Consider the following 11,358-nt stretch of genomic DNA (forward strand, 5'->3'; position numbering starts at 1 on the left):
GTCTAATCGAAATGCTAGCATGCAGGGAGACAATTATGTACAGCACAGTGAGTGAGGAGAAAATGGCGTCCAGAACGCAGCACAGTGACTTTTATATGAGATGGTCATATGATTTTGGCAGCTAATGAGACCCCTACACCTCAGCAATGATGTTTCTGACACTTCTATGTGCTCTGCACGGATTGCCTGGCAAAAAGGAATTTGAATGCTAACTCGAATGCTAACTCGAACAAACAGTAAAATGTTTGGTTCGGTTCGAGTTTGTTAAAATCGAGATGTTCAACTCAAACCTTTTCAAAACTTTTCTCGAACAGTTCGATCAACATTAGTTGTGAAGAGATGCCCTCACTGAGTGAGAAGCGGACATCAGTAATGCATTGTCATGAGAGGAGTCATTTTTGTCTGCTTGTCAGCCATTCCTTACAGAAGTTATAAGGTTGATTGTTTAGTGATGTCACATCACTGATGTGTGAATTGGTTCCTGTTGATGCCAGTTGTTATGCGGTATATAATCTGGTTCCTGTTCGGACTAACGTCTTGAAGGATGCAAGCACTCCAACAACGGATGCGGGACTGCTGCAATTTATGTGGATGTCCTTGCACCAAGGGACTGTTTGTCAGATGGACGGAGCTTACTAATTGGACTGTAAGATGCATATGTGGTTGTCCGGACTGATGAGACTGTCTAAACTGATGACTGAGTGCAATAATGTTTAATTCGGAGAGGATGATGTCTGTGCCGCGATCGCATGTGGTGGCCCGACAGAGTCTTGCATGTGATATTGGCAATATAATGACTTTGTTCTGGTGATACTTACTGTAGTTCTTTGTTAGGGACAGCGGACAGGGAGTTAAAAGGCAGCCGGCTGATGAGCGGATTGCAGCGATAAGAAAACACTTTGCTTCATTATTACTGTAAATTAACTCATCTCTAATTGGGACCTCTGTGATGCATCTATTTCCTGTGATTCTTTTTCTAAGATGTCAAGTAAAAAAAAAAAAGATGAACCCTATAATACCAGCATTTTGTGTGGAATTAACCCCTTGCCTCCGCAGCCTGTTTTGGCCTTAATGACCAGGCTCATTTTTCAAAATCTGACCTGTCTCACTTTATGCGCTTATAGCTCAGTGATGCTTTAACGTATGCTAGCGATTCTGAGATTGTTTTTTTGTCACATATGGCACTTTATATTAGTGGCAAAATTTGGTCATTACTTTGTGTGTTTTTTGTGAAAAACATCAAAATATCATGAAAAATTTGAAAATTTTGCATTTTATGAACTTCTGAAATTCTCTGCTTCTAAAAAAGGAAGTCATAGCACATAAATTAGTTACTAAATCACATTACCAATATGTCCTCTTTATTCTGGCATAATTTGGGAAACATATTTTACTTTTTTAGGCTGTTATGGGGCTTAGAAATTTATTAGCAAATTATCACATTTTGTGAAAGTTTCCAAAACTGATTTTTTTTAGGGACCAGTTCTTTTTTTAAGTTGATTTAGGAGGCTTGTATGCTGTAAAACCCCATAAGTGACCCCATTTTGGAAACTAGACACCTTAAAGAATTAATCTAGGGGTATAATGAGCATTTTAACCCTACAGGGGCTGGAGGAAAGTATTCACAATTAGGCCGTAAAAAAATCGAAAATTTTAATTTTCCAATAATATATATGTTTAGATTAAAGTTTCTCCTTTCCAAAAGGAACATGAGAGAATCTGCACCCCACAATTTGTAACACAGGTTCTCTTGAGTACAACGGTACCCCATATGTGGGCGTAAACCACTGTATGGGCACACAGCGGGGCTCAGAAGGGAAGGAGCGCCAATTAGCATTTTCAGTGCAGATTTTGCTGAAGAAGTTTCTGAGCGCCAGGTGGGTTTGCAGCACCCCTGTAGTGCCCGTAGAAGAGATCCCCCCCAAAAGTCACCCCATTTTGGAAAGTACACCCCTCAAAGAATTCATCTTGGGGTGTGGTGACCATTTTGACCCCACAGGTATTAGAGGAAAGTATTTAAAATTAGACAGTAAAAATGAAAAACTCGAATTTTTCCAATAATATGTTCGTTTAGTTAAAAATTTCTCAATTTCACAAGGAACATGAGAGAATCCGCACCCCAAAATTTGTAACGCAGGTTCTCCTGAGTACAACGGTACCCCATATGGGGGCATAAACCACTGTATGGGCACACAGGAGGGCTCAGAAGAAAAGGAGCGCCAATTAGCATTTTCAGTTCAGATTTTGCTGAAGAAGTTTCTGAGCGCCAGGTGCGTTTGCAGTGTCCCTGTAGTGTCCGCAGAAGAGAACCCCCCCATAAGTCACCCCATTTTGGAAAGTGCACCCCTCAAAGAATTCATCTTGGGGTGTGGTGACCATTTTGACCCCACAGGTATTAGAGGAAAGTATTCCAAATAAGACAGTAAAATTGAAAAACTTGAATTTTTCCAATAATATGTTTGTTTAGTTTGAAATTTCTCAATTTCACGAGGAACAGGAGAGAAGCTGCATGCCCAAATCTGTAACGCAGGTTCCCCTGAGTAGAACAGTACCCCATATGTGGGCATAAACCACTGTATGGGTACCCAGCCGGGCTCAGAAGGGAAGGAGCGCCAATTAGCATTTTCAGTGCGGATTTTTCCGAAGAAGTTTCTGAGCGCCAGGTGCGTTTGCAGAGCCCCTGTAGTGTCAGCAGAAGAGAACCCCCCCAAAAGTCACCCCATTTAGGAAAGTACACCGTTCAAAGAATTCATCTTGGGGTGCAGTGAGCGGTTTGACCCCACAGGTATTAGAGGAAAGTATTCAAAATAAGACAGTAAAAATGAAAAACTCGAATTTTTCCAATATATGTTCGTTTAGTTAAAAATTTCTCAATTTCACGAGGAATGGGAGAAAAAATGTACCCCAAAATCTGTAACGCAGGTTCTCCTGAGTACAACGGTACCCCATATGTGGGCATAAACCACTGTATGGGCACACAGCAGGGCTCAGAAGGAAGGGAGCGCCAATTTGCTGGAGCAAAACCGCAGCTAGTAATGGTTATTAGAATAGCGCAGTTACTAAAATACAAAAAAAAAATGAGATTACAGGTAATGTGGGGTGGTTACGGATAATCTGGGGTGGTTACGGGCAACCTGCGGTGGTTACGGGCAACGAGGGGTGGTAACGGGCAACGTGGGGTGGTAACGGGCAACGTGGGGTGGTTACGGATAAACTGAAGTGCTTATAGGTAATCTGGGATGGGAACCTGTAACGTGCGGTGGTCGGGGGCAACGTGCGGTGGTCGGGGGCAACGTGTGGTGGTCAGAGGCAACGTGTGGTGGTCGGGGGCAACGTGGGGTGGTCGGGGGCAACGTGTGGTGGTCGGGGGCAACGTGTGGTGGTCGGGGGCAACGTGTGGTGGTCGGGGGCAACGTGCGGTGGTCGGGGGCAACGTGCGGTGGTCTGGGGCAACGTGCGGTGGTCGGGGGCAACGTGCGGTGGTCAGAGGCAACGTGCGGTGGTCAGAGGCAACGTGCGGTGGTCAGAGGCAATCTGGGGGGAATTACATGTGATTAGGGGCAACCTGGGGGGGTTACAGACAATCTGCGGTGGTTACGGGCAACATGGGGTGGTTACAGACAATCTGGGGTGGTTACGGATAAACGGAAGTGCTTATAGGTAATCAGGGGTGGGTACATGTAATTTTGGGTGGTTACGGCAATCTGGAGGGGGTCACTGGCAACGTGTGTGAGTTAGAGGCAACGTGCAGTGGTTAGAGGCAACGTGCGGTGGTTACGTGCAATATGCGGGGTTACGGGCAATCGGGGCTGATTACGGACCATCTGGAGGGGCTCACTGGCAATTTGGGGTGGTTACAGGCAACGTGCGGTGGTTATGGGCAACGTGCGGTGGTTATGGGCAACATGCGGTGGTTATGGGCAACATGCGGTGGTTATAGGCAACATGCGGTGGTTATAGGCAATGTCCGGTGGTTAGTGGCAACGTGCGGTGGTTAGTGGCAACGTGCGGTGGTTAGTGGCAACGTGCGGTGGTTAGTGGCAACGTGCGGTGGTTAGTGGCAACGTGCAGTGGTTATGGGCAACGTGCGGTGGTTAGTGGCAACGTGCGGTGGTTATGGGCAGCGTGCGGTGGTTATGGGCAACGTGCGGTGGTTAGTGGCAACGTGCGGTGGTTAGTGGCAACGTGCGGTGGTTAGTGGCAACGTGCGGTGGTTATGGGCAGCGTGCGGTGGTTATGGGCAACGTGCGGTGGTTAGTGGCAACGTGCGGTGGTTAGTGGCAACGTGCGGTGGTTATGGGCAACGTGCGGTGGTTAGTGGCAACGTGCGGTGGTTAGTGGCAACGTGCGGTGGTTATGGGCAGCGTGCGGTGGTTATGGGCAACGTGCGGTGGTTATAGGCAACGTGCGGTGATTACGGGCAATCTGGGGTGGATACGGGCAATCTGGGGCGGATATGGGCAACCTGCGGTGGTTACGGGTAATTTGGGGGGGCTAGGGGTAATCTGGGAGTAAACTGCAATTATTACTATAATAAAAAATGTGTGTTTTATTTTGTATTATTTTGTGTTTTATATTGTATGTTTGTCACTTTTTGTACTTTATACATTAATTTTCACTGTATTACTATGATTACTGTGATATTTTCTATCACAGTAATCATAGTTCAGTGACAGAGACCAAATTGGTCTCTGTCACTTTAAATTTTCAGAGCTAACTGCTTCTGGAGCGCATGCGCACTTCAGAATCAGCCTGGATGTCGAGGAGGACGGAGCTCCGTGGATCAGGTAACGTATGTGGGGAAGGGGGGGTGACTGGGGGACGGGGGTGACTGGGGGGGTGGGGGGCGACTTGGGGGGGGCACGGTGACACTTTTTATCCCCTGTCACCAATGATTTATGGTGACAGGGGATAAAAAGTGCTGATCAGCACTGGGAACAGGCGATCGGCGGTATATAGTATATACCGCCGATCGCCTGCTCCGGGACCACACGGGGGGGTCCCCGATCACTGCCCCATGCTCTCCGCTACCTCCGGTGGCGGAGAGCATGGGGCTTTGATCACTTATTCATTTCCATCCCTGCGAGCAAACACCGTTTGTTAGCAGGGATGGGGGCGGCCATCTTGGATCTGATGGCCGCCCGGGTAGGGTGATCGGGGGGCTGATCTGGGGTCTGAGGGGACATTTTTCATCTCCCCTGATAAGGCCAGCGATGTGATTTTACCTACCTGCACCGTACCTATATGACTACACATATATATAGGCCTCTTGCTCAGAAGCTCCAGTGCATTAGAGAGTCCCTGATAGGGTTAACTTATAGTTGGACCATTTCTTACCTTGGAAAACTTCTGATATGACACTAGAAAGAATGTTTTGTCTCAAGAACTATTTCCCTCAGAGACATGTTTATCAGCGTTCAAGGCCGTTCTCAGAGGAAAGTTGACTGTCTGTTACAGTGGGAATAATGTGAAAGTATCATTGCACAGAATGTATTCTTCTAACCTTTTTGAATAATAATAATGAATACTAATATAGATGCCATTGCGCATGACTGAATATCTAAATCACTAGCACCGCCTCATCTATGTCTTATTAGCATTTGTTACCACCCTATATTTTATCTGTCTATAAAATGTGATGACCATAATAAAACTTGGGCCATTTTCTCCAGGCTTATAATCATGATACATTGTCTTATCTGTGTCCATGACGTATAAGTAACGAGTGGGAACACTGCAGGATTCCAACTCTAGATATAATTATAAAACCATCCTTTACCTGGGTTTTTGGCTTCTCTCCATAGAGAGAGGTCAACATATAAATTTAACCTTAACATTTGGCGCCCTTGGCAGGGACTCAGCCGCTTGCAAACTAGAACGCAGACTGACGGGATGTGGTGATTTATCCGTCATCGGACGCGCAGATATAACTGGCCAGGTAAGAAAGACTTTCCCTTTCTTACGTACTATCTGTGCCTCAGGGGAACGGATCTAATCAGATTCCCGTCACACCTGTGTTCTCTATATATGTTTGTAAAGCTGAGTCTATTTGTTAGACAAAGAACTCTGTAACCCAGGATAGGACAAGGTTAAAGTGCTGCATTGCCGTCGCAAACTGTTGTGTGATTGAGATAAGCTGTTGCTGTATTTATGCTGAATTAAGAAAAGGGATTGCCGAACTTATTCACTTCTGCGTCCTTACGGGGAGGCTGTGATTAATTCTTAACCCTTGTAATACAGCATGGCATCGAGAACAGCTGCGAGGTCACAGACAGCAGGCACATAACTTTTGGAGTGAACGGGTTCCTGATAAGTGATATCTGTCTCGAGCAGCGGGAACAATACTTGTATTGATCCCATTATTTGTGCTTGTACTGTGGTAGAGAGCAGGTCAGAAGATCTGTGACTTACCCCCTTGCCCCCTAGGAGGAATTAGCAACGAGGGACAGTAGGTTGCTGTAGTGCGTCGCCATAGTGTGTCACTGTGACGGCTGGGCCTATAGCAAGGTTGCTGTAGTGCGTCGCCATAGTGTGTCACTGTGACGGCTGGGCCTATAGCGGCTGTGCTTGTTAAAACCTAAGGTTTAGGTTTCGTTCCCCAATACGCTACCTAGGGATTAGCTGAGCAAGGATGAGACAGTTATTCACTAAAAGAAGGGATCCCCAGTCTCCACAAGAAGTTTATGTGAAGCTGATGTGAAGCTAAGGAAGATAGTTAGCGATGGGCATGAGAAGATGCAGTGCAAGATCTAGAACAGATCTTTAGGAGGTTTGATATGAAGGCAGATACATGCCTTAGCCCCACCAACCTCTGGCTCTCTGACCAACACTTGGGAAACCCCTTACACTCCTGTGCACACTTATTTTTGCCTTGTGGGTAGGTAACCAGACCTACATGTAACATGCAGGGCAAATGGGTCCTTGGAATTTCCAGGAATCTTAGGGGTTAATCGAAGTACTATCCCTAAGGGGGAATCAAGGATTAGAGTTCTAAGAGAGGAGGGTGTGGAGTAGATAGATGAGAGCCAGAGGGTCAGACAGAAGGAAAACATTCAGGATAATGGGTGGGAAGCACAGGTCCAGCTGGGTGGACATGTCATGTGCCGGTGACCAACAATTTCTAGATAAGACAGAATATTGTAGTGTGTGTGGCAGACCCAAGCCACATCATTATGTTACACCATTGTACCCAGTTTATATCTGTATACAAACCCCAGATCCTGCGAAAAGCCAACCTACGTCCAATGGTGGCGTATAGACCCTATGTTCTGCAGGAATCTTCCCCTTGGTCGGCTGTTGAAGTAGTTACTTTGATTTAAAGTGCCCCTGACCTGATAGTAAGACCAATGCCTTTGTGGAGGTGGGTAGCCTAACCTCAAATAGTGTACAGTGCCATGTAAGTGTCTAAGTACAAAGCCACGTACTCAGACAAGGAGAACAGTCCAGCTCATTGCTAGATACAGTACTGAGAGAGCTGAAAAGAGGTTAATTAATGCTGCGTAGTGAAGCAGCATACAAAGTTTTTTTTGTGTGTTATTTGTTATGTTTTTTACAAGGCCATCAACCAGCTCTGAGGGCTGCAGATCACATGCAAGCAGCATTAGGAAAAAAAAAAAAAAAAGAATCAGAGCTGTTAGTGTAATGTAATGTACGCTCCTACATTATACTGTATTTCAGCCAGTTTTACTAAGCTGGTGTTCCCCTTTAGAAGTATGTTAGAGTATAAAAAAGAAGTATAAAAAATGTTGATCATTTTCTGTTGTCCCGACCGTGGAACATTTGCTTATTTAGCTACGCCACTTTTCTGTAATCAGCCCTCAAAGATGGCAACGGAAAGCCAACCACTCCCCATATCATTCACGTCTGTATTATAATTGTGACGTCTCAAAACCATGCCCTAAGCCAACACCCTTATATCCGGTTATCTAGTCCGGTGGCCATTTTAACTCCTGGCATTTCTGTCCTCCGCCCATACTGCTTCGTGTCACTGAGGGGGCGGGCACAGGACTCTCCGATAGAGTCTAACAACTGTTTTGCACATTTATTAATGAATATTATTACCTGATGGTGAGGAAAGTTAGACAAAGGTTTGTTGGAGGGAAAAGCAATGAGACTGTTTGAAGGAGCTGGGTCTATTAGACCTATTATTGTATAAGATTGTTATACGGAAGTGTCAGTAGGAGTCAGAGGGAAAAAGCACGTTTATTAGGAATGTCAAGAGAAAGTGATAATTGGTAAAGATCAAACACAGACGTTTGTGCACTTATTAAGAAGAAGTAGTTTACTACTGTAATATATATATATGTGTGTATATATGTGTACACAACTATCCTAATAAGTTCTACGCAAATTGTTTTTTTTCCTACTAAGTAATAAGTATGTGTGCCACTGTCCAAGGTTACAGTCTGGTCTATAGGAGCACATCTGATATCTTCTGTAACTTCAAGGATGTTAGAAAAAAAAATTCCCAAGAAGTTTTAACTCTTGTATCTATGATTTTACTGCTCACTGCTCAAGGTTAGAAGTGAGGTACAGAGCGTTCTGCTTACTGATAGGAGCCGCTTACTAGAGGAATGGATTCATTTCAGCTAATAATGGTACAAATTAAGCTGAAGGTTCTGACAAAAAGAATTCTGATAAAAAGAATTATTCTATATCTTGTATGTTTTACATTTCATCTTTAAGGTGTGTTTTATTTAATTTTTTTTTATCAAAAGAAGGTTAATATGGGACGAGTGTACAATGTTTAATTATTTTTATTTGTTATTTTTAGGGTTAACAGTTTTGTGATGATTATGGCAGACTAGCTCATGAATATATATGTATTTTTATCCCTAGTAAAAAACAAACCCATATCCATGGCTCCAGTCTGCACTCCTTATGCCCCCAATATATATTTTTTTGCTAAGTGCATTGAATCCAGCATCTCTGTTGCCTCTTGATGTAGATTCAAATGGGGGAGGGGATAGAGGTGAATGGAAATGGGAGCAGCCCATTTTGATGGAGTAGCCAATTTTGATGTTTTAAAATTTTTTTTAAACACCGTACAAATTTTTTATTTTTGAATAAGGATGTTTTTATTACTTATTGTGTTTGATATTTTAAATTGTGAAAGATGAAAATGTAATTGAAAGCCCAAATATTAATGAAAGTTTAAAAGTTTTCATTGTAGATTATCTCAGACGTTTAAAGATGGATGACACAAGACGCAAGGATATATGGTGACCGCCATGCAGCGTGACGTTCCACTGCAGAAACCGCTCCTGCTATAAGCTGGAGGTGAGGACAATCACTGAGACATGTAGGATGGTTGGAGGTAACTGTGCAGATGTCTATATGAAGCCCACCATTATGGGTTAATTGGCAAATTAGAGATTTGTTTGGTCCCTGGGCTTACCAAAAAGCTGCCATAGAGCGGCTGACGCAACGTTCACGCAGACAAACCCTGATGCCAAAAAGGGTGATGGATGATGGATAAAGCTGGTGATGCGGTGGTTTCTGTGCTCTTCCCAAGGTAACAGCGTACAAAGCGTACAAGGGAACGGGGAGATGCTTCCAGTCTCTTCCTGAGGTAACCGTACATAGTGTACAGGTGGAGGGGGAGATGTGGATCTGTTTGTTTTTAAGTCTTTTCCAGAGACAATCAGCAACAAGCTGAGAGACCAGCGGATGGAGAGAAGGTACAGGGTAAAGATGGCAGTCAGACAGTAAGTAAGTAACTGTGTTTGCCGCCTGCCTTGTATCCCACTGTAAGTTATCTGACAAAACCAGCAGAAGGAAGCCATGTGTAATGTGGTGTAGTATCCTCACATTGGGCGGCCCAGGGGACAACAAATATAGCAGAGAGGGTTGTGTACGGCTGTATTGTCTACACCTGTCATAACCTACTGTAAGTAACACCGTAAAGTGCCTGTCTGCATAGTCTGTCATCTTCCTGCCTGTTTCAGGGAATGTAAGTGGACGTCATCCACCTGCCACAGGTGGCCTATATAGGTATGTCCTTGTCTGTACTGGTGTCTTCTTTACAGGTCAAGCCAAAACTATGGGAGACAACAAAGCCAATGTCTGAGGTGATACTAGTGGCCTTAAAAGAAGCGATATAACTGAGGCCAAGAGTCCAAGTGTCTGTAAAGAGGCCTGTCAGTCAGAAGATAGGTTTAAGGATAAAGGATCCATACCAATGCTACTATTACAAAAAGGATCATGTGATATATTATTCTCATAAAAAGGCTTTGAAACCTTAGGTGATGTATCGTTTACACTTTGCTGTTATTTCTATGGTAGTTAGTTATCTTATGTGTAATATATGATGATCTCAGTCAGACAAGAGACAATTCAGTAGGATCCAAATATTATATCGGTATTAAGCGCCCAGTCACTTCATATTATTGGTGTATGTATAATACTATATGATTATGTACAGGAAGAGATGTGACCATGCGACCAGTCATTAGACCTGTGTGATCTAATCATAAAGACGTTTTCTAGGTACAAAATGAAGTAAAAAGACTAAAAAGAAGTGGAAATTTTTAGAATCCGGTACTAAAGATTGTGAATTCACTAATTGGTTATTATAAGTGAATCTAGTGGTTACATAGTAGGTCACATTGTGGAGATTTTATTGCATTTACCTGTTATGCTGTTTTTGGTTTATGTGTCAATCAACTTTTTATTTTTGCTTTTGCTATGAGATAAGATTTGCTCACATCTAAACTTTCCCTTTTCAGAAACTTTTTAAAGTTAGTTTTTGTGACTTTCCAATCCCCACATGATGCCGAAGTGGTAAAGTCCTTGTGATAGAGTCACGTCTGTTATATGCAGTAATAAGACAATAAGGTTTGGTTATTTTGATAAAATCCAGAGAGGTATTTGTCATATATATATATATATACATATATACATATATTAGTTTGGGTATTGATAATAAGCTTTTATTTGTTTTGTTGTAACTAAGCTGTATATTGATGTATACTGTACAGACTCAGCCATTGTTTAGTATTTTCTTTCGGTTATTGCAGATCTTCCTACCTCATCTGCTGTAAGTTTGTTCCGCCATCTATAACTTTCAATAAAATGTATGGTACTATTTTTGTCTATCCTATGGTGATGCCCATAAACAAATGGGAGTCCTTCAGGGTCTCATCCAAGTGGTCTTATGCATAATACTGATCTGTTTGTCAGTAAAAAGTGTTTATGTGTATTTTCTTTCGCATAAAACCTCGAAAGAGGAGAAGATCAATTCTTAGATAAAGAGTAACTAACTGTGTTTTCCCTTCCTTTTCCGGTTCTCTTGAAATCTGTGTCGCCTGGACATTTCTGGAGGTTGGATGCTGGACAAGTACTTGGAGGATGGGTTCA

The 11,358-nt window shown here is 43.3% G+C and overlaps 1 long non-coding RNA gene across 1 annotated transcript; it reads left to right on the top strand.

Annotated features, from left to right (window-relative positions):
• Positions 1–5,223: 5,223 nt before the first annotated feature.
• LOC138796953 (uncharacterized) lies at positions 5,224–9,029 on the top strand. The gene is made up of 2 exons (XR_011363857.1): positions 5,224–6,452; positions 6,508–9,029. It is a non-coding gene; the product is annotated as an uncharacterized lncRNA (long non-coding RNA).
• Positions 9,030–11,358: the final 2,329 nt, after the last annotated feature.

This window comes from Dendropsophus ebraccatus, chromosome 1 (assembly GCF_027789765.1).
Source record: "Dendropsophus ebraccatus isolate aDenEbr1 chromosome 1, aDenEbr1.pat, whole genome shotgun sequence".
NCBI lineage: Eukaryota > Metazoa > Chordata > Amphibia > Anura > Hylidae > Dendropsophus > Dendropsophus ebraccatus.